Raw genomic sequence first — 24,136 nt, 5'->3', positions numbered from 1 at the left:
CCTCTTCTGTGTCCCCTGCTAAGGATGTGGGTTCCAACCAGATTGCTTTCCATCCCTTCCCACCGGACTCCATGTGGATCACTTTTTACAGCCTTGGTTGTAGAAGAGTTGTTCTGCTAGTCCCTGGTCAACTTCAGTGAGAGTTATTCTATATGTAGCTGTGGTTTGATGTGTTCACAAGGGGACGTGAGCCCAGCATCCTCCTAATTCAGCATCTTCATCTCCTCCTCTTTATCCATTATTCAAAAAAAGTCTTGACTAACTAAAAACAGAATAAAACTTCTTTAGTCTGAGGTAAGATATCTACCAACAATGTCTAGTTAACATCATTTGAATGGTAAAAAAAAAAAAAAAAATAGAAGTATTCTCTTTTCAGTTGGAAACACTCTAAGAATGCCTGCTATTCCAATTCCTATTCAACATTGTCTTGTAGGTCCTCTCTAGCACAGGAAGAAAAGTCAAATGAGATAAGGAGTAAATGTCAGGAATCCCTGTGAGATGGGGTGGCTTCAGCAGAATGATGGGGAAGGAAGTGAAATTTCAGTGGCCTAAGGGTGTGGAGTGTCAAGAGTGGAAAGTCAAGAGTGTAGATGACTCTTTCAAGAGATCTGGCTTTGATGAAGAAAGAAGGGCATGCCTTGAGATGGGCATGGAGTTTAGGGAGATTTAAACATTAAGGTAGAAAAGACTAAAATATGTTCAAATATGGGTAAGAAAAAGCCAGGAAAACAATGCTGTATGCTCAGGACCCAGGAAGAGGGATATATTGCTTTTCTGCTTTTTCAGCAGAGTCAAAAGTCTCATCTGTTACCATATGCAATAAGATTTTGCTTATTTGGATTTACTAATTTATAATTAGACTACATCAGAACTTGGGATTATTCAAATAGGGACAGAGCTAAAGTTTATCTTTGACAGGTTTTATTATTATATTTTAATTGGTTTTACCAATGAAATCAATAGTGTAAAGAGAATTTGAGAGGGATGTTTATCCCACTGAAGAAGTCTTAAAAGATAAAAGAAAAGCATTCTATTTGAATACTAGCAGTGATGTGCTAATTACAAATTGCTCTTTTGGACTATGGATATTAAATAGGCTCTTGGTTAATAACAATTGTTAGCCTGACTCGATAAAGTAATACAATGGCAGTGGTCCAAAAATATTATATAATTCCTTATCTTAACTTGGAGAGCCTACCACTTTCCTTCTCCCAATTATTCCAAATTAATGAGGTTTTGCTGTGATGCAGAGAGTGAACCCAGAGAACATTGCCCAATTTGCTGACCAGGGCTTGAAACTTTAAGCTGTGTTTTTCTTTTTCTTTCTTTATTTTAACCCAAAGCACTTTTCCAGAGATAATTCAAGCTGAGCTCCTTTCACTCACACCTGGTATAAGTGTTGGTTTCTGCTCTGCACCGTTAAGTAGAAGTCGCCTGACAGTGCAACGTCCTCCCAGACTTAGGGCCTCTGGATGCAGAAAGCCAATTTACTTCTTGCTGCTTTGTCTTGGGCACCTCACAATGTGCTCTAATGACAGCACAGCAGTTTTAATAGCCCTTTTTAATGGCTAAAAACAGACCCAGTCTGTCCAAACATAGCCTATTCACCAACTCTCGTCAAAACAATTCAGTTTTGCTATATGATGATGCAGCAGACCATGGAAGCCAGCCACACAGACTCTATTCAAGTCCAGAGTTGGACCCTGGGGCTAAAGCAAGTCAACCCAAGCTGTGGTCATATTAAATACTTTTTTTTTTTAACTGTCTGTTCCTGAAACAGGGCTTCTGTTTCAGTGGGACAAAGCAGGCTCCATTTGCAAAAGCAACTCAGCGCAATTAAAAAAACCATTAGAGAAACTTCTTCCTTGAAGGGGTGAGGGATTTTCCTTTTGAGTGTAGTGTATTATTTATACTTAAACACCTTTGTTTCACAGCACAGAAAAGAGAATCTGAAGCTTGCTTGTGGGTAATTTACTTCTCATCCAAGTTAAATATCTCTGTCCTTCCTGGAACTTTTTGACTTTTATATCTTTGTCATCAGGTGGTTTGCATCTCAAGTTCTTTATGGTGTCCTGACCTACAAAGGGATAGCAATAAAGGGAATACCAAATGACACTCAAAATAAAAAATAACTAGTTTCTCCAGGCTCCCTCAGGGATGTAATTTTAAAATGTAAATGTGTTAATGATCCTTCAGTAAAAAAGCATCTTTCCCTGCAGTCTTCATTTTATTTTTAAAGGTGGATTCCTAGGCAGTATTTAACAAAGGCACATTTAATGATGCTGCCATAAACCGATTCATTCAACTGTTCTTTTAATGTACACAAAAATTATAAAACTGTTTGCTTGATGCTGATTGTTTATCATGGTCAATGTGCAGGGCTAGAATTTTTGCTTCAGAATGAACTGTATACATGATAAAAACATGTGGCTACGTAGTTAGTGGAACCATATTTCAAACCGCTGCCTCCTCCATTGGGACTTTGTGTAGCAGGAACAAAGACCTTCAGACCCAGTGGACAGTGTGTGAACTCAGGACCACTCCCAATGTGACCTTCAGGGAAATGATGGAACAGTGGTTCAAAGTCTTGGGAAAGGTTGTAGAAGGAGCATCCATTAATTTTTAAGAGTACAATCGTCTTAGGTGACCTAAAGCTGTTCCTTTGCCTCTAAAAATATGGGAATGATTGTTGAGGTCAGGGAAAAAGAAAGAATCCCTTCGGCGGGAGTAGATAATAAATGAAATCTGGAGGAAACATTAAGCCCTGTGAATAGAAAGGTGTGGCAAATGGGATAGTTGAGTATAAGCCAGTGCTGGTAATGGGCCCCAACTGAGCATGGCTGCTCAAGGGGAGTGTGTTCCAGGAATAGTCAGTGGTGGGTCCTTGACCTCAAGTCACATGCTCATGTGATCATGCTCTTCTGTGGGGTCTCCTTGTTGGACCAGGATGCCTGAGACTTATAGGGACAAGCAGTACAAGGCAAAGAACAACTGTGATAGCCAAGAGAGAAGCACAGACCACTGCTTCCCTAGTGAAGCAGAGGGAAATGGCCCAGAGTTCAAATACGAAGGTTTGAGACAGCGTAGCAGATGGACACAGCAGTTAAAGCTAAAATCCTTGTGTAGCCTGAGTACACATAGAGAGTTCTAGCCTGTGGCACAATCAGTGGACCCTCACAACTACAAAGTAAGCCCACCTAATGGGGCCTAAACCCCAAATATGAAGGACCTGACCGATGTCTAGTAACCCAACTTGAGCACATGCGCCTGATTTAAAATCTACAGATCCAACATATCCTGAGTTTCTGGGTGTCTGGATCATTTCTGCCCTTTCTGGAATCTGAAGAGGTCTAATTTGGATATGTGAACCCATGATTTCATACCCAAGCTTGACATGGCCTACACTGGCTTCAAGGAATAAAGATGCAAATATTTCCCCTATATCTTGTTGCAGTTACTCATGTGTCTAGTTTAGAAACAGCTAGAGGCCAGCGCATTAATATGTTAGGTTATTTTGGGAGGAGGGCAATGGAGTGGAGGCAGGTTATTCTACTTTGTCTTGCCTTGAGTCTGCTGTCTTTTGCTCTGAAAGGGGAACAGCTCTCAGTTTCCCCAGCATTGTGATACCTCAGGCAATATATCAAGTTCACCTAGAGTTGGTGGCAAAGAAAATCACTTATAATACCTCTACTTTGTCCTTGGTGGTGAGTTTCACGTCACACTAGTTATAAAGTCCAAACAAGAGTGTCCCAAATAGTGCCTAATGGGGAGAGAGCAAGTGGGAGGGATCTGGAGCATATTTTGTGTTTTAGCACCTTTAATGAGGTAGTCAGAGTCTGTCACTCATGTGATTGACTGGCTGCCTTCAAAATGCTTTCCAAGGCATTTAAGAAGTGCAGTATTTTCTTTTCTCTGCTGCCTATATTACTGACACTAAATATTTAATCGCTAACTAGGACTACAGTAGCTGCTCCTCAGAAGTGATGAATAATGAGCCCCTGTACACTTGTGAATTCCCTGTTGTTGGCTGATTAGGCTGACTTTGCATGAAGAGATTGAACGCAGATGACTTATTGCTCAGAGTGAAAGAGGAGAATGTAATGCGGAGAACACTCACAAAACTGAACATGGAAAGGCTGCTTTGTCATTGCTGTGAAATTATAACAGTGGCTTGAATAATAATAGTTTTTTCAGTTCACCTAACTTTTTTTTTTCAGTTTCATCCAAGTGTCTTTTAAATGTGTTCTGAAGTTTACCCTTTTTTATTCCTATGGTTTATTCCTGCCCTGATAGATATGATTTTTTTATTTTTACAAAAGAAGAAACTACATCACGGAGAAATGAAGCTATTAACTCTTGACTGTACATCAGTAATAGTATAAGGATTGCAGTCTATGTTGCAATCTCATTGCCTTGCTCTCTTTTTTAGAAGCAGTGGGACTCTGGCAAGTTATCTGTCCTCCTAAAGTTCTTGTTTTCTCATTAGTAAAATGGGGACAATCACACCTCTCTGAAATATAAATTTGCTACCATGACTATAAATAATACATGTAACTTGCCCAGCCTCACTGCTGGCACACAATAGGTACTTTATATATGATAGTTTCTTTATTGTTATTATTATTGTGTATATTTAACTGGTGCTTCTAATACAGTGATAACATCTGAATATAATCAGTTTCTGACTATATTAGTTTGCTTAGGGCTGCCATAACAAAGTATCACAGACTTAGTGTTTTAAACAGACACTTTCCTTCTCACAATTCTGAAGGCTAGAAATTCGAGATCAGGGTGTTGGCTCAGGACTTCTGCTCCTTGGCTTGTGAATGGCCGTCTTCTCCCTCTGTCTTCATAGGACCTTGCCTCCACACGTTTGTATCCAACTTTCTTCTTAGAAGGACATCAGTCATATAGTGTTAGGACCCACCCTAATGACTTCATTTCAACTTAATGACCTCTTTAAAGATCCTGTCTTCAAATATGGTCACATTCAGAGGTACTGGGGCTTAGGACTTCAACATAGGAATTTTGGTGTTGGGAGGGAAGCAGGGAGGGACACAATTCAGCCCATAATGTTGGCTTACAATAATAAGTAACAGTCTAGTTTACTTCATTATCTTTCGGGGATATATTTACTCTAAGGGAGGAGAGGCAAAGAATATATTTTTGTGGAATATGAAAATGCAGTTGCTGCCTCTTTTTGATATGTAAAACTATGTCTGTCCCAAATAGATGACTTCATCTACTCCAGGCTGCTGCTGTTGCTTTCTCTCTCTTTCTTTTTCATTTTTCCTGGATGCATTTCCTTCTTGCTTGGATAAAACTCATTGTTCTTTTATGATCTACTTTTATTACACAGCACCTTCTTCTTTTTTTTTTTATGACCACCCTCTCTGACCCACATCTTCCCACAAAATTCAGTTTCTTCACAAAAAACTGTCAGTTCAAACACTAAATTAAACTAAAACTTTCTTTCCTCGTGCTGACTTTGTTTGGTTTGAATATCAAAATAACACTGGATCTTGGCTCAAGTATCACAGATGCTGCTGTTCTAAGATTAAGTAAATTTTCTTATTTTTTGTATATTTGTTTCCTGTTGCAGATGTAACAAATTACCACAAACCCGGTGGCTTAAAGCAACAGAAATTTATTTTGTTACAGTTATGGAGGCCAAAAGTCTTAAACTAGTGTCATTGGACTGAAATCAAGGCATTGGCAGTTTGGGTCTTTCTGAGTTCTCTAGGGAGGAATCCATTCATTGGATTTTCCAGCTTCAGGTGGTTACCAGCTTTCCTTGGTTTGTGGCCACATCACTTTAATCTCTGTGCCAGTGGTCATATTATCTTCTCTGCGTTTGTCATTATTAAATATCCTTCTGAGTCACTATTATAAGGACACTTGTGATTGAATTTAGGGCCCACCTGGATAATCCAGTTAAATTCCCCATTTTAACACAGTCACATCTGGAAGGACACTTTTTCCTTCTAATAGTTACAGGTTCCAGGATTTAGGACCTGATCTCTTTTGGTAGCCATTATCCAGCCTACCACATGCTGTATGCTCTTAGGACAGCTTCCAGAGACTTTGGATGGTTTTAGACTTTTAGTAATTTTTACACTAATAATTTTAATGACAATTGTTTCTGAGGAATAGGTCTGCAGATCTCCTCCCACTGCCATTACAGAAGCACATCAATACATCTTCTTAATCTAGTACATCAAGATGTTTTTAGCACATGAGCTTTCAGTTTATGTTCTCTGTTACATTTGGGGAACTGGAATTCTATAATTTTATAAAACCTCAGAGTCATGCAAACCCAAATTAATATAAAAGAATCCTCAGTAAATGGTTATTAGACCCCAGTGGCTATTCATTTATTCATCTACAGATATGTTATTACAACTTCTGGTTGTAAAAATTGGTGTTATTTTATCAGAGTGGTTCATACAAACATCTCACAGAAGAAACTTTTAAAAATGGAGTAAGGTGTTTCATTATAGATAGGATTTTATAATGGTATTGGGGGGGACATCCCTGAAGTATGCTGTGATGATCAGAAGCTTGAAATCTGAGTTGCAAGAGATCTTAGTTTTTGCATCCCCAATATCCATTCTCCTTTTTTCAGGTAATTGCACCTTGATTTTCCTTTGGGAAGTAACTCCACCCCCATTCTATGTTCATGTGGTGCAAGTGGCCTTCTCTCTCTTCTACTTCAAGTTCTAGATGTTGGCACATGAACCAGATAGGCCAATTAGAGCATGCCACCCTTGGCACAGTGACTGGCATATGACTTAAATGTAGCCGGTGACTGTTGTTATTGTTGGTGGTGGTATTGTGGTTTACCCGTGTGTGTTTGTGTGTGTGTGTGCAAGCACATGTGTGTTCACCCCTGAGATTTAAACTTCGGAATTTTTGTTGGAACTATGTGAGAAGAGATGCTGTTTTGCTTTCATGATTGCTCAGGTAAGAGGACGTAAATCTGGAAATTTGAGAGGACATTTTCCTATTATTTGAGGAAATTTGTGTGAGAATAAAGTCAACAAAGAACAAGGTGGACCTAAGAGATAGAGAAGATTCTAGATAACACCATGTGATAGGGCGATGTCTAATAACAGCAAAAGTGTGGGTCTGTCATTTACATGAGGTCATACATTTCTCCCCATTTCCAGCCCACTCCTCTCCACATGGCTCTTCTTCTCTTGCAACTCATCCAGTTTGGGTTGAACTTCTATCATTTGCAACTAAAAAGTTTCTGGGAAATACATGCATTAATATTAATTTTCCAAAACTATTTAAGTTATATGTCTCATACAACTTAGGCATTAGGCGATAAAATTAATCATTGGTTACAAGTGGATCTAGCTGCCTTTGACCTCTTAAATATATCAGTTACTAGTTTTCCTGAGAGCTTTAGAGATTGTTGAATTAGGAATTTGAGAAGAGTAGGATGTGATGTTAGCTTCACCACTATTTAGAGGCCAATGATTACGTGTGTGTGTATTTTTTTTTGATAGTATCTAGTTCTTCCAGGCAGAGCCCCTCAGATTCATACTCAGGCAGGGAAAGCATACACTTCATAAAACTAGGTACTGAGGGAATTCCTAGGGACACCCAATTACAAAGACCCTTTGTCAGCAAGTCTGTTGCCCTAAAACAGCAAAAGCCAAGAATAACCTAAGCCTTCTCTTGAGCCTTCATTATCACCAAGAACTCCAAACGTGTATACCTGAGGGAACAGAAAGAAAGGAACTGAGTCAGAACTCACACAGAGCGTGAGCATATTTTTGAACAAGCTCCAGAGGTTTTCCTATAAAGGATCACTGGGAACATGAGACAAACTGCGGGCTTAGAGGCTACAGTGGAATTATTTAAAGGCATCTTGATTTTGTGTGTTGTACTTGCCTGTGGTTCTGAAGCCTTGGGAGCAGAGTGTAGGGGGTGGGCTGTTGGGATTTGCGGGGACTCTCACACATCAGTGCAATCTCCACAGTTGCAAGCTCTTGTTAGGGGACTGCCAGGGAACTAGGCCACAGGAACATGAGGCCGGGCCCAGCTGGAACGACTTACTCTCTCCCCCAAGGAAGTATATGAAGTGGGAAGGCTCAGGGGAGTCTGGGTGCCTAAAAGAGCTAGTTGTGGGCAAGGTCTCATTTTTGGAGAGAGGAGGGAATGGTTTTGCTAAATTAGGAAACTGGAGAAAGAAAAGGACAAAACAACCCTTTGGTAACTTTGAATTTTTTTTTCCAGTGGGATACTTCTTTTCTAGTTTGGTGTATAATCTTGGATGGAGGCCATTTGTCTTTACTGTTCAAGGTTTTCTTTTTTTCAGTGTCCCTCTCTCATTTCTAGAAAATTTCCCTCAGACCTCGGTTTATTACTTGTGTATGAGAAACATTTTCTCCTATTATTTAGAAAGGACGGGACCCACCTTTTCCTCATACAGATCCCCACACTGTTGGCTACCCTCCCACCATCCCACAAATCCCCATGAATATTTGCATGTTGAGTTGCCTACGCTTAACCTGGGGCAGGTAGACGTCTTAGAGGCAGATGGGCAAGAGAAAGAAGTTCCAGTTGGTTCACAAAGATTTTATTGCTTTGTGACTTTGAGCTCTCTAAGGACTGGCAATAGGGACAATAAAAGAAAAAATTGAGATTTTAAACAGTGAGATTTAAACTTCATCAGTGAGATTTAAACACCTTTAAAAATAAATGAAAGCTTAGCTTTTAATAGGTCAGCAGCAAAGTTTGAGTCTTACTCTGTAACATTATTATTTTCCCTTTCGGGGCATACTTGGTCTCCAGAAAAGCTTTTTAAATAGTTCTTTATTTAGTTTATATGAATCTGCTTAACAAAATATTTCTTTGAGATAGTGTAAAGGTAAACTTCAACCTAATCTATGGTAAATGATCACCAATTCCACTACTTGAGCTGAAATTAATGAGCTTTTATGATGGTAGAGTCCATTTTTAATCCCTTTTCTCCCTAATCTTTTCAAACTTCATTATTTTAAGACCTTTTGTTACTTACAGTTATTTCTGAAACCTCCAAATTCTTGGTCATTTGCCTCTTTCAATCCTTTTTTGGTTCTTTATATCTGTTTTTACTCTGTGGCCTAGATCTTGAAATGTAATCTAGAAAAAATCATACCGACCCTAAACAGAGGAAGAGGATGGTGAGTTTCTTCTTCTTATTCCACTAATTCTCCAAGAATCTGGATCATTATTGCTACCTACAGTGTGATTGCTCTTGCCTTAAGTTCTTCCTTTGGTTTAACCCACATAATTTCTATTATTTTTGTATCTGGATTATTTATTTTTGTTTCCTAAACACTAAATGTTACAATATTTCCTAAATATTTTTGTATTTGGATCTTTTATTTTTGTTTCCTAAGTACTGTTTTGTCACTTGTATTTTCCTGATAGTGCTTTTCTGACAATATTTCTGATGTCTATATAACCCCTCATTACAAACCTCCACTCTGCCTCTAAGGAAGGAGGAAGGAGGACCCCAGAGAGAAAGCATCCCAGAAATAGCGACAGAAATATTGACAAGGGCTGCCTTCAAATTCCTCAGTCGGCTACTGTCCTAAAGGGGATTAGATTGATTTGACAGGAAGAGTCTGTATAAGTGGATTCAATCCTGCATTTTTCTGCCAGACAAATGGTCATTCAACAGTGCTTTCATCACATCACTCTTCAGCTCAAAACCCTATGCAGGTTCCATTCTGTATCAGCGTGAGATTCCTGGCTGGCTTCCCTATTCCAGCAGCACGTACGCAGGCTCCTGTGCGCCCTCCTGCTACTTGCAACACAGACCTGTCAGCTGGCTTCTGCTCCCTCCATCTCGCCTTTGTTCACATCTGTCCTTTATGTGTCAAGGAAACCCTTTCCTTATCCATCTTGTCTGACCCGACCATTTTTGCCCTTGGATTTTATTCACAATTATTTTATTTTGGAATACTTTTAGATTTGAAAAATTGGAAAAATAGTACACTGAATTCCTGAATACCCTTCCCCAGCTTCCCCTAATGATAACATCTTATGTAGCTATAGTACAACCATCCAAACCAGGGCATAAACTAATCTAAAGACATTCTTTAAATTTTGCAAATCGTCCTTACTGATGTCTTTTTCCGCCAGTTCAGAGTCCAGGATACCACATTCTATTCAGTTGTCACATCTTTTTAGTCTCCTCAAATCTGGGACAATTTCCTCATTTCAGTCATTTTTTGTCTTTGACACCCTTGACACTTCAAAAGGTGCTGGCCAGTTATTTCATAGAATGTTTCTCAACTTCAATTTGTCTGATTTTCTTCTTACTAGATTGATGTTATATATTTTTGTCAAGAGTACTGCAAAAGTGCAGTTGTGCCCTTCTCGGTACATTGTGTCAGGAGGTACATGCTGTTGACATGTCTTTTTACTAGTGATGTTCCTTTCAGTCACTTAAGGTGGTGTCTGCCAGGTCTTTCTACTCTAAAGTTACTATTGTTTTCCTAGGGCTGCCATAACAAAGTACCATAGGCTGGGTGGCTTAAAACAACAAATATTTATTCTCTCACAGTTCTAGAGGCTAGATATCTGAAACCAAGTTTTGCTTAGGGACATGCCCCATGGAAGCCTCTTGGGGAGGATCCTTCCTTGCCTCTTCTAGATTCTGGTAGCCACAGGCGTTTTTTGGCTTTTGGCAGTATAAGTCCAATCTCTGCCTCCATGGACATGTGGCATCCTTGTGTCTGTCTCTGTGTCTTTCTCTTCTTCTAAAATACCAGTCAAATTGGATTAAGGGCCCACCCTACTCTAGGGTAACCTCACTGTGATTTCACTAACTGGATCTACACTGACCCTAAATAAGGCTGCCTTCTGAGGTCAGGAAGGACATAGATTTTGGGGAGGGATACTATCCAGTTCAATGGAGTTACTATTTTTCTTTTTGTATCTTTGTTACTTTGGGGGGAGTTACTTTGAGATTATGCAAATATCTTATTTCTCCTTAACACTTTTGCCCACTAATTTTAGGATCCAAAAATGATTCTCACCTGCCACAATTACTACTGTGGGGCAACAAAATGATGAGATTCAATTTCCACCATTTCTCCTGCATTTGTCAATTAGAAGTCTGCCATAAAGGACTTCCCTGGTAGCGCAGTGGTTAAGAATCTGCCTGCCAATGGAGGGGACACAGTTTCGATCCCTGGTCCAGGAAGATCCCACATGCCACAGAGCAACTAAGCCTGTGTGCCATAACTACTGAGCCCGTGTGCCACAACTACTGGAGCCCACATGCCATAGCTACCAAAGCCCACGTGGCTAGAGCCCATGCTCCACAACAGGAGAAGCCACTGCAATGAGAAGCCCATGTACCGCAACAAAAGTGTAGCCCTCACTCGCTGCAACTAGAGAAAGCTCCCGCGCAGCAGTGAAGATCCAATGCAGCCAAAAATAAATAAATCAAATAAATTTATATAAAAATATTCTGCCATAAAAAATTTGTCCTTGCTCTCTTACACAGTTTTTAAACATTATTTATATTATCATGAACTCATGGATTCCCATTTTGTTCTAGGGGCTAAAATCCATTATTATTATCATTATTATTTTTGCTCAAAGTGTCCAAGATTTGGTCCCTGGGGCCCCTTCATCTTGGCTCCCATTCTTTTGCGGTACGCAGGCCTCTCACTGTTGTGATCTCTCCCGTTGCGGAGCACAGGCTCCGGATGCGCAGGCTCAGCGGCCATGGCTCACGGGCCCAGCCGCTCTGCGGCATGTGGGATCTTCCCGGACCGGGGCACGAACCTGTGTCCCCTGCATCGGCAGGCGGACTCTCAACCACTGCGCTACCAGGGAAGCCCTTGGCTCCCATTCTTGAAGCCTTGCTGTGTGCTGATTGATGAAGCTTTTCTTGATGACTCTGCTCCTAAGTTTGTTTTCCCTTCTGAATTCTTATTGTACTTTGAAGTTAGTAGCACATTATAGCACTAGTTTTAATACTTTTACTTTCACTTAACTATTTTTTATTCTTTAGTATCATCTCCCAGATAAGAAATAACTTCTTGTATTTCTTCAATTTCTCCTTACTTTCAAGATTAAACACTGAATCTCAGGATTAAGCCCATAGTAGTTACTCAAATGATTCCAGCTTGGTTGATTAGTCTACTGATTTACAAAATTATAGTTCTATTCACTCAAAATTCAAGATTCTATAGTTCTTTTTAAGAAATTTGAAAACTGAGAGCATGATGTTTCTTTCTGAATATAGCAAGTCTCTTCTTTCTTCTGGTGTACATTTCTAAGCACCTGGGTTTCTTTGCATTAAATACTAAGTACTACTGACAATGCTTGCTTGGTTTAAAATTTTCTACTAATTTTAATTAAATACACCAAGCAGCTTTTTACCCACATCCCCAAAGCCTTAATATTAAGAGCATATCAGTACACAGAAACAATTACTAGTTCCTTCCTGTGACAGGGTGGAGTAAATACATCTGGATAAATGTTTGCTGGAGGATTAAACCAAAGAGAGCCAATTCTCATCTAAATGTTTGAGTAAATACACTTGTGAACAGCTTTTGCCAACTTTATTTTAGATTCAATTTGTGAATATGTATATACCAGCAATAACTTGATGAAGGACAGGGGATTGTTTGTAAACCTATTGCATCCCTTTCATGAAGCTGATTAAGAATGGAATAGTAGCATCAACTAATACTGCATATATAATGAAAAGTCAAGTTAAAGCCCAGTGTGCTTTTTATTGCACTTTTGGAATACAGTCCACCTCAGTTAAGGATGAAAAGTGTGCACTAAAAAATGTAGAACATTTTGTTTCTTTTACGTCCTCACCCTCTGCGAAGAAGTAATAGCATATGGCATCAATAGAATTAAAGAGGATTACTTGTCCCACATGACAACCTGTTTATCTACATGGATGCACAATTTCATAAACTCTTGAATATGGAGCTAACATACTGTGCCTCACTAGCTGGGACCTGTTTGTGGGCAGTAGACTATTCAGCTTTCGATATCCAACCTTACCATTTTCTATATAGCTACCATAAAATATGTGTTCAATGTGTGAGAAACATTTTACTAAAAATTATCTGAAAATGCTCCTTGTCATGATGTTTGTTTTCTGAAGAAGAAGGCTTTCATTGCATGGGAAGACATTTATATGTTTAGTATATGATAAATTAGGTTATGTGAGTTTGGGAGTCACAGTGCTGAGTTTCTGCTGAATTGGGTGTTTGGAGGGTAATCTGGAAGGAAATAGTCATCAACTATGTGATGTGAGACTGAAATCTGGTTGGGGCAAGAAGTGTCAGGAGAGGACCAATGGAAGTGAAAACCAACCAACAGAGAAACCAACAAGCCAAAACCCAAACAAACAAGGAATTCAGAGGACAAGGGTGTATGATGTGGAATTTGAATTTGCTTGCTTTGGGATATGCCTCATAGGCCCCATCTGAAAACCAGCAGCTTTTTGCAAATTCTAAGATTCAAACACTGCACATAGTTCTGCTCATTTTTAATGCAACTGTAACCACTCATATTTAGAAACAGTTGTTCAAGAGGTAGAAGAGACCATGAGAAAGAAAATTTTCTTATCAGTTTCCTGTCATCTTGGAAATTGTTTTCAGCTCTGAGGGTATGGAAATGGGCTATTGAGGTCATCTTACTTAGTTCCTGAGGGTTAGGGAGAATATGCAATAGCTGGTATTTCATTTAACGCAAACAATAAAGAGTTAGGCATTATTTTCCCTATTTTACATGTATAAGGATTGAAACTTGCAAAAATTATGTATAGCAAGTGGCCAAGTCAGGATTTGAATCCAGACTGTCAGACTCCAAAGCCACGCTATCATCCTAATTTCTAGAATTTCGAAGTCAGCAGGTTCTCAATAAATGTGAATAGAGTTGTATGAAAAGTAAGTTGAAGGCCTCTTTTAAACCAAACATTTTACTGCTGGTAATAGGGGAATGGGGGAGAGAGGCACAAAGTCACAGCTATTAGCTCTTTGCACATATTAACTCATTTGTGCCTCAGGAGAGTCCTATGTGGTGGTTGGTACAGAGGGTTGGAGTAATGTGCCAAGGTTATAGAACTTGAAGTGGTAGACCAGGCAGCCTGGCTCTAGAATCTGTGCTCTAGACTATGTCGTGTATATTCTGCCCTGGAGACACATAGTTCCATTTGACTGAGGGGCACTAAATCAATAGATGAGTTGCCCTAGTGAGTAGTCAAATGGAACTATTAAATAAGAAAGTCTATATGTCTTTGTTTGGAGGGGCATAAAAGTAAGTTCCCTGCAGCTCAGGTAGACACAGAGGAAGTGTTCCTTTCTCTGTCCCTCTCTGTGTATAGGTCACCTCTACCCTGCCATGCTGGCTTCATTCTCATTAAGATTATGAATCATGGTGGTATTAACTCCAGCTAGGAGAATTACTCTCCACCTGATTCTGTTTCAAAAAAGGTTCTGTGTTTAGCAGAAACACAGAGCAGCACCCCTCGAAGGCTAATTTTCTGCCTTTCCAGCATGCTCCTGTAAATTTGAAAAGTGAAGAAGCAACACTAAGTACCCCACCCTAGTTACTGAAGTGGATAAATCCCAGCTGTCAGGGAGTCAACCTCTTTTACTCTGGATCCTAACCCTCCTGTGAGTGTGTACCCCAACTGGTCTTTTTTCCATCCTCAGCCTCATTTCCTTATGAGTGCATCAGCCAACACAAAGATCCTCTTTCGAATGAGCTGGCAGGGCCCTGAATCCACTGCTGGCTTTTCTCAATGACAACTTGCACAATTGAGATTTTGGCAAAATTGACTGCTCCTCCTTAATTCCAACCTAGACAGACTATGCAGGGACTTTTTTGCAGAGAATAATAGACAGTCACCTCTACTAAAAATGATGGGTGGCTTTTAAGGAGTTGATTAACACCAAATGTTATTGTTCAGAACAGTGGTGGGAAGGGTCTTGGTAATGGTAAAAACATAAGCCACTGGTTCTTGTTCTCTTATATTGCTTGGCTGCTGTCATAAGCCATAAAACTTTTCTTCTGTGTGACTGCTTGGCATTGTCATAGGTGAGAACTAGAAGGCTTGTGTTCTCTTCCCAGCTCTGCCCTTGATTTATCACAGAAGCTTTTGCTTTTCCACTGTGTGCCTCTTTCCCTTTTCTTCTCTAAGAGGGCAAATATGTTGTCCTTACTTGGACACTTGTGTCCTATGTTTCCTCTTGTGACCTTAACTGCCTTGCAAATATGGGCTCTAAATTGTGACCTAAAACTGGAAGCCAGGGAGAAACTGGCACTGATGAGGGAGTTCTCCAAATAACTGACTGAATTTAGTATCTCAACTGGGCTATTAGGATTGAATTTGGCCATTCCCAACAGATGGAGGCCTGGATCCTTTGAGAATAGGGTGAGCTCTGAAATCATCTCTTCCATTCACAGCACAAATGGTATCCGCACACCATTGTGTGGTCCATCTGGTCAACTCTTTGTCCCAAACAACTCTTCCTCCTCAGGGAGAAAGAGAAATACTAAAAGAACAAGCCATTTGGACTAGATCATTCATTCATATAATTTATAAATACATATGTGAAACTGCCTACACAGATTCTGGTTGGATTAGAAAATGTTCATTGTGGAATGCAGGCACTTGGGAAATGCTGCTACATCTGCTCCTTTCCATTTGAGGATGTGGTCCTTAGAATGGTTCACCTCAACCCCAGTCTGTGCTATACAGGAATGATATTGGGTGTTGGTGGGGACAGAGGCAGGAGTATGGTACATAATAGATGACACAAAGGTCACACAAAGTGACTCCTCCCTGTACCTTTTCATCTGGTCTGCAAATGGCCAGCTCGATAGGGCACTCGTGTAGAATTGGAAGGGTTTAATGACTGGAGTAACTTGAGCAGTGGAAAATGTCAGAATAGAGTGGCAACTCAGGCTACAGCACGCTTGTCCCATTAAGTCCCTCTGCTCATTTCATAGAAGTGCTGTAAGCCTCTCATTATGAATAATGCTACAGGTGTGGATGTTGGTACTAAAGTTGATGAGATAGTAAAACATAAAGTTAATTAAAAGCTTATATATATACACACACGTACATTTATATGTAATCAAATCCTTCTATATGTTCACTTTTAATATGTATTATATAGTATATTGAATTAAGTCAATTATATATGTCACAGTGGTGTTTCCTCATTATCTATGAAACACATTATAAAATAAAAGAAATCTTTAAAAATGGACATTGTTCGTAGGGAAACCACTGATTGTGTTTCAAGACTAAAAAAGCCGATAGCGTTAACCTGCTTGCTGTGTGATTTTCTTATGTTTTCATGGTCTAAAAACTCTAAGAAAAGCATTCATACCATTTGTCAGGATTCCTTCATTAGGAAAGTGATTCTCCTTCAAAATTTTTTTTTTAAGAAATGATGCTTCAGAGTTAGATATCTTCTGGCTCTAAGTGTGGGACCTAGTTAAGGTAACATCTCTCAATTCCTATACAAGCATCATGGCCCTCTGCAAAGTCCCTCTGCCACTGGCAGGAATCAGGACAGACTGTTTACGATGTGATATGAAGAACTACTAATGGAACATGTTCAAATGTCTAAAGCTTTCTATAATCTTCTGTCTACCTCTGTTTTGTTTTGGTATTGGTTCCATATTCTATGAGAGGGGGAGACAATCAATATTTTCTCCTATTTTGCTTATTTACATGGGTGTTTGGAATCTAGAATGGTTTTCTTTTTCTCTTGACCTTTCTAGAAGCTCACGGATTCAAACCCAAGCTTTTTTACGTGGTGAGATCAATAAGTATTACTAGCGCGATGAAGTGTACAATCACTATGCCACCTATTTTTTTATTTTTATTTTTTGCGGTACGTGGGCCTCTCACTGTTGTGGCCTCTCCCGCTGCGGAGCACAGGCTCCGGACGCGCAGGCTCAGCGGCCATGGCTCATGGGCCCAGCCGCTCTGCGGCATGTGGGATCTTCCCGGACTGGGGCACGAACCCGTGTCCCCTGCATCAGCAGGCGGACTCTCAACCACTGTGCCACCAGGGAAGCCCTATGCCACCTATTTAAGCTCCCATTAGTTACAATTTTAGTTGTTAAGCATCATTAAATAAGCATTCTCTGGCCTGAGCATCTAACACCTCAAAGTCATGCAAATGCTGGTTCATGAATTCTGATAAATATCTTTGAACAATTTTGGACACAGGACACCAAGTTTTTCAATGAGTATGAAAACCTCTCAAAGATAACTGATTGAAGTCAGGTATAAGTATTTAAAACAATGCTTTTTTCATGGACAACTGGGAAAAGAAAATATGCCAAATGAAGCTATTGGCAAGCCCTGTTGTAATTATTACGAAGAATGTATCTAGGTGATAGCACACAAAGTTCTGTTGTTAGTCCTTTGGAGCTATTGCTCAAAGATAATAAACACTTGACAAATAACCCACAGTGGCCCCTATCTATTGAGTTAGGTAATAAAGGTGGAGGAGACCAAGAGGTTGAAGATAGAGCTCTTTCCTGTAAGGCATGAATAATCTTAATAGTCCAAGGTACAGTGACAATTTTGGACCCAGGAGAGCAGCAGGAGTGGAAGAATTAGGTGTAGAGAAGCAAGGTAACAGAAGAAAGAAGACCATGGCTTGTATCAACCCAGGCTAAGGACTTTTAGGGCCTCTTGTCAGGATAGGAGATACCCTCAAGTCCATTTGTCTCAGAGCCTGAGAAAAAGATCATTAATTATAATTCTAGTAATCAGCATAGTTTCTATTTCACTCATAGTAAAGATGGGTGGATTATCTTACTTGGCTCCTACCTAGTCCCTTAGAAACCAATTTACTAAACTAAAGTTTTTATTAGCCAACAACCTTATTTATAATGTTGCAACATCTTATCTTACAAACTGATTTTTATGTTCATATTTAGACAACTAGGAGCTATCATGTTTACCCTCAAAAACAGCCTCCATGTCAGTTTTCAAATAATGTCATGGAGGTGTGGAGCTGGAAGACAATTTAGAGATTTGTTATAAATGACAGACTTTAAGTAATTATTTGCATAATTCGATATAGAAACATTTTACCATTAATAATCTGAATATTTTAGGTAAAAGTGACATTTGGGGCTTTTATTATGCAAATAAATTTGCCTCAATCTTTTATTTCACTTTGAATGCAGAGAGTAGCTTACTTTATGTAGTCAGGTGGGAGAAGTTTAATTCTTTTAATCAGATATCTTAAATCAGTAATTTCTGACTTTTAATAGTTTCTTTTCTTCCTTTTCCTGTAGTATTATCTTTTAGGATTGAGGCAGGTTTTGGAAATTTGTTTTATTAAAAGCGTAAAAGGAAAGAAAGAAGTGAATAGATAGCAAATATCAGTCTATGTAGGACAATTATCAAGAAAATAAATATAACCAAATGTGCAGCTGTCCTAGAAATCCCTTCATAAACCACAGTATTGCCTCACATAACTGTAATAAGAACCAATAAATTTACTTTCATTATTTTTTAATGTCCATGCACTGCGAAAGAGTACACATGACTCTAATTGTGATTGTGTCTGAACATGAATAAAATAGGGCTCATTTAGCATCCAATTCCAAGGAGAATTATTACCCATGGATATATCATAGGTACAATGACCCTTTCCTGATATATAAATAAGTGTATGTAGCTGAGATGGTGATTTAAAATTTGATAAATGTTTGCCGTCTCTTCAAACGTGTGATTAAGATTTTTATTGGAATTACATAGTTTAACTTAACAAAATTCCATCACTGGGCAAGTTTCAAATTGAGTTCATCAGATAAGAGATTGCAATCATTCACTTTGTCAGAACCACACCCCTCCTAGTGATAAACAAAATGTGTAGGTATTTGGATTAAAGGTAACTTCCAAAAGTTATCTATTAAACCGTTAATACTTACTCTCAAAAGTGGTTCCATAGAGTTGTGATTTAAAAACTAATGGTGAAAATGGAAGAGGGAGGGAGTTTCAACAACTTGAAAAGATATAGTTGCTCCCCTTTCCTTAATTTAGAGGGTTAAAAAAAGGCTGTAATTAAAGACAGAGTGGAGTTTATTAACAAGCTGAAAGTGGCAGAGACAAGATGCTCACTGGAAAATTATTTTCAAGATGTTGAAAATAACAAACTCTTCAACTTGAATGTCTACTTACATTTATAAAAATCAAAAGATCTTGAGAGCTCATTTTTTTCTAACTCTTTCTCATCAGGGAAGAGTCAAGTTAAACCAGGAAAAGAATCTGTCCTTTCAAATTAAAGCTGAGAAGGAGATGTCACAGAGCCCTTCAGAACCAACTGAAGCCTGTAACACCTCATACTGTTGAAGATAGAAAACTCTTACTCAGGATATGGAAGGAGAGAGGTTTTGAAAGAGGCCTCTCAAATTAGACTTGCTAGAAATTCAGCAGTGTCAAGTTAACCACGTAGATGAAGAAAATTAAAAAAAAAACTTCCAGCAGTAATAGTGAATAAAAAAGAAATGTACTGGTGAAGATTTTTCTTTTTAAATCCAGGCTCGCAGGTTCTGAAACAGAAAAGTGTTTCCTTATGCACAGGTCCCCTTTCCTTCTTTCTCTATCAGTTATCTTCTCTGTGAAGCTCTTTCTAGGCAGCATGGCTTGAAGGACCAGTTCTAAACATTGTTTTATCCCTCTCCATTACCATCCTCAGCTAATAATTAGGTTTCAATCCTATATTTTTTCCATGACGTGAATCTATACACGTTATTACATTACTTTATGGTTATATATGAAGAAATTGTGTGTGTGTGTACATAAATCTAAATGCTGAAATGACCTCTCTGTAATTAGACCAACACAGAAGCAACTCATAGAGAGAACCAGTAAATGTAGAGAAAAAAATACTTTGAGGAATTTTTAAAAATCAATGAAATTAACTGCTCTGTTTTGCAGAATTAAAACAACAAATGCATCTTGAAGTTTTATGGAATAAAATCCTCTGATTCTTAAAAGAATATTTAATTCAGTGACAGCTCTATAACATGAGTATTTAAAAACTAAATTATGTCTTAATTTACTACTTTGAAACTAAATTAAGGAGTATAAAATGTAATTTGGGTTTTAGGTAATAAATTGATTAATTTTTCTTTTATTTTTCTGTATACCTGGGCAATATACAGATGCACTGGACAGAAGGTACCACTTTCTCTTTTCTAATATATGAATACTTTTAACACACATTTTCCTCTTTTTATTTGAGCTCCTTAGATTTTCATTTGTATAGGCTTCATAGCTCTTTATTCAATTCAGTTGTGTCTAAGTCTTTTCTCATTATGGGTAGCTAGTAAGTCATTGAAAGCTGTGATGACCATTAGATCAAGTTGACTTCCCTTACTCCTCATGTCACTGTGGCAGGGAGTAGAGAAGCCAACTTTGGATTGAAGGAGAGAATAACATCCAAAGGAAGGAAAGTCGGCACTTTTAAGGTATTTGCACCTGATATCCACAAGGAGAGTGCCTTAGTCAGTTCAGGCTGTCATAACAAAGTACTATGGACTTGGGTAGCTTATAAACAGAAGATTACTTCTCACAGTTCTGGAGGCTAGAAGTCCAAGGATGAGGATGCCAGCATGGTTGGTTCTGGAAAGAGCCCTCTTCTGGGCTGCAGATGGCCGTCTTCTCATTGTATCCTCACTGGGCAGAGGGAGGGTTAGAGAGCTCTCTGCGTTCCTTTTATAAAGGCATTAATCCTATTCATGAGGTCTCCGCCCTCATGACCTAATTAGCTCCCAAAGGCCCCACCTCCTAATATCATCACATCTGAGGTTAGGAATTTAACATATGCATTTTGAGGGGACACAACATTAGGTCCATTGCCGAGAGATTGCCTGTTGAGAGGGACGGGATTGAAAGTTGAGTTGAGCCTTTGATGTGGGGCTGATGAGCGGTTAAGAAAATATGTTTGGAGTCAGACAGACCTAAACAATAATTGTCATTTTATGCTTTTATTGGTTGTGAAACATTGGGTGGGCAAGTCCCTTAATTTCTCTAAGACTCAGTTGTCTCATCTGTGATATGGGAACAATAATAGGACTAATTAATTTGATTATTGTGAGTAACAAATGAGGATACTTTATGCCTGTAAAATGCTTATCACAGTTCCTTGGACATAGTAGGCACTTAATATTTATTACTAGGCTGCTTTATCTTAATGCTGTGTCTAAGTCTGAAGTTTCAGCTTGCTTTTTCCAGTTCTACTTGGTTAGCACACTTTGACCTTGGCATTTCAGTTATCTGTGCTTAAGCTCTTAAGAGCAGCCTGCAAAATGGTAAAATAAAGATTTGTAGCTTTGATTCATTTGACCATGCCTAGCAAGAGTTGCAGACTAAATCTGAATAGGTTAATCCAATGAATGCATCCACCTAAGCACGTATCCATCTTTCCTTCCCTGCAGTTTTAAGGCTGGGTGGGCTTCCTCCTGTGTAAGGCAAAATTCCTCTGCATTGACTCTTGAATTGGTTGCCGCTCCTTCTTAGTTATCCTTGTTCCTCTGTGTCATCAATGTGATTTCTCTACAGACTCTTTCTCCTCACCTTGTGCACATACTCCATTCCTCCCATTCAAAAACATAATGAAACAAAAAGCATGTGTCCCTTCATGGGAAGGGTAGGTGGGAGTGGAATTTTTTGATTATATAGTCTGACTTTGGAATATATATTTTAGATATCATAAATATTTTAAAAATGAGTTAACGAGTCTCTGTTTGTCTCTACTTCTACTTACACATTACAATGCAACAAAAGTGCCTCCCCCATCCACCCCCAAAGATCCCCATGCACCTCTAAATCAGTAAAGGAAAAAGTTCCAGTTTTTATTTCACAGGAGACAGCCACTCCAGTAACAATTTTGCCTGCTCTGTTCTTGAAACTCCCACTTTCCTTTGGCTCCAATAACTCTCTCCTTTCTAGTGTCCCTCCTCATCACGGACAGTCTTCCTTGGTATTTTTTTGCCTTGCTACCCTGTAAGTCTCTTTTCTGTGACCATTTCTGGTTTCACTTCTACTCAGCACCCCCTCTTTGATCTCAGTCACACTTTTCATCTTAACCACCTTTCATAACAGACTCCTAATTTAGACTGGCTTCATTCGGTGAGATTTATATTGAGAAACCCAACTTCCTCCTGTTCATCTCTAATATAAGGATGGAGTCATCTTCTTCAAGGCTATGTATTATTTTTTTAATATTCTCCTTAGTTGATAGGGCTGCCATGCATACACTCTTGCACACTCTCTTTGCTGTAGAATTAGTCAGTACTGATATATTTTTTTGTCTTCTACATTTACATTGACTGTGTCCTCCTCTGTTCATCCCTACTACCTCTACCTTCTTTAGAACCCTATCTTGTTTGACATGTTATTTACCATCTCCTTCACACTAGCATCTGAAGCGTAGCAGAATATGCAGCTCTAAAATGTGTCTCTTTGGTATAAGGATTCTTTTGAGCTGAAGGCAATTGAGAAGAAGGAGATACAAGAAAAGTTGTCTACGCTTCTCCTATTTGTCTAAAAGCAGAATATAAATTTGTAAAGGTGGCCCTCCTCCTCTCTCTACCAGGAAGGGCAGAAGTTAATCACTGGGACAATTCCAGAGCCTTATCAGCCCAAAGATGGTAGCAGGAAAGAGTCTACTTCAACACAACCTTCCAACCAGCCCTTATTTACCGTTATTTTCCCCCATATATTTGCCTCCTCCAATTTACACTCTTGAAGGCTCAAAGTCCTCTCATTTGTCTTGTCACTTCTCTATAAATTTTTTGTTCTTTGCTAAGATGCCATATAAACCCAAGTTCCAACCACCCCTTTGAGTTACTCATCACTGAATATACTCCCACGTATAGGAACAATGCAATTAATAAACTTCTGTTTCCCTTTTGTTAATCTGTCTTTTGTCAATCTAATTTGCAAGGCCCCAGCCAATAAACCTAAGAGGAGTAGAGAAAAATTATTTTTTTCTCCCTTATATATCTTTGCCTTAGATCTTACCCCCCTAAAATTTGTCTTTGTCACTGATATGATCTATCCAAAATGCATATTTTTTAAAAAGATTTATTTATTTATTTTTATTTATTTTTGGCTGCATCGTGTCTTAGTTGTGGCATGCAGGATCTTCGCTGAGGCACGCGGGATGTTTCGTTGCAGCACTCAGGCTTCTCTCTAGCTGTGGCATGCGGGTTTTCTCTTCTCTAGTGGTGGCACACAGGCTCCAAGGCAGATGGGCTCTGTAGCTGTGGCTCATGAGCTCTGTAGTTTGCCGCAAGCAGGCTCTCTAGTTGAGGCACACGAGCTCAGTAGTTGTGGCATGCGGACTTAGTTGCCTCATGGCATATGGGATCTTAGCTCCTTGACCAGGGATTGAACCCGTGTCCCCTGCATTTTAAGGTGGATTCTTTACCATTGGATCACCAGGGAAGTCCCAGCATATTTGTTTATACAATGACTTCCCTTCGTCTACAGCTTAAGGTTCCAATTCCTTAGCATGATGTCCTTGGACCTTTGCTACCAGACCTTACTCATGTCTTCAGTTCCATTGCCTGCCTGAAATTTATACCCCACAACTCTGAATTCCAGAAACGCTGACCAGCATAGAGTTTTCTATAAACATTATGCTGTTTCAGAGTTTTGTGCCAAATATTTTTCTCTGGGATACTCTTTCCTTGATAAAAGGAAGAGTTTTCTTTCCCTTGATAAAATCTATTCATTCTTTAGTGCTCCCATCAGGAGTTATTTCAGAAGAGAGTTCACTGACCTGCCCTCTCACTCCACATAGCCCAGATTGGAGTAAGTCCTTTTCTATGCTTCTATAGCACATAGTGGAAACTACAGTTAGAATTATCTGTTGTCAGTGGATTTCTCACGAGAATATTGAGAATGGAAACATTATCTTTTTCTATTTGTATCGATTAGTTCCAGTATAAATCATTGCTGAAGTTATGTGAATTCTAGCCAAATAAAGCATATTTGACTTGTCTTAAAGCAGTTGTCCCAGAGTAAAAGTTGTGAAAATGTCTTCAAAAAAATATGGCAAACATAAATCACTGTGGATATTTTCCCCCAAGGTTTTTTTTT

Source organism: Hyperoodon ampullatus (genome assembly GCF_949752795.1).
Source record: "Hyperoodon ampullatus genome assembly, chromosome: 4".
Taxonomy (NCBI): Eukaryota; Metazoa; Chordata; class Mammalia; order Artiodactyla; family Ziphiidae; genus Hyperoodon; species Hyperoodon ampullatus.
Note: the sequence above shows the minus strand (reverse complement) of the source record.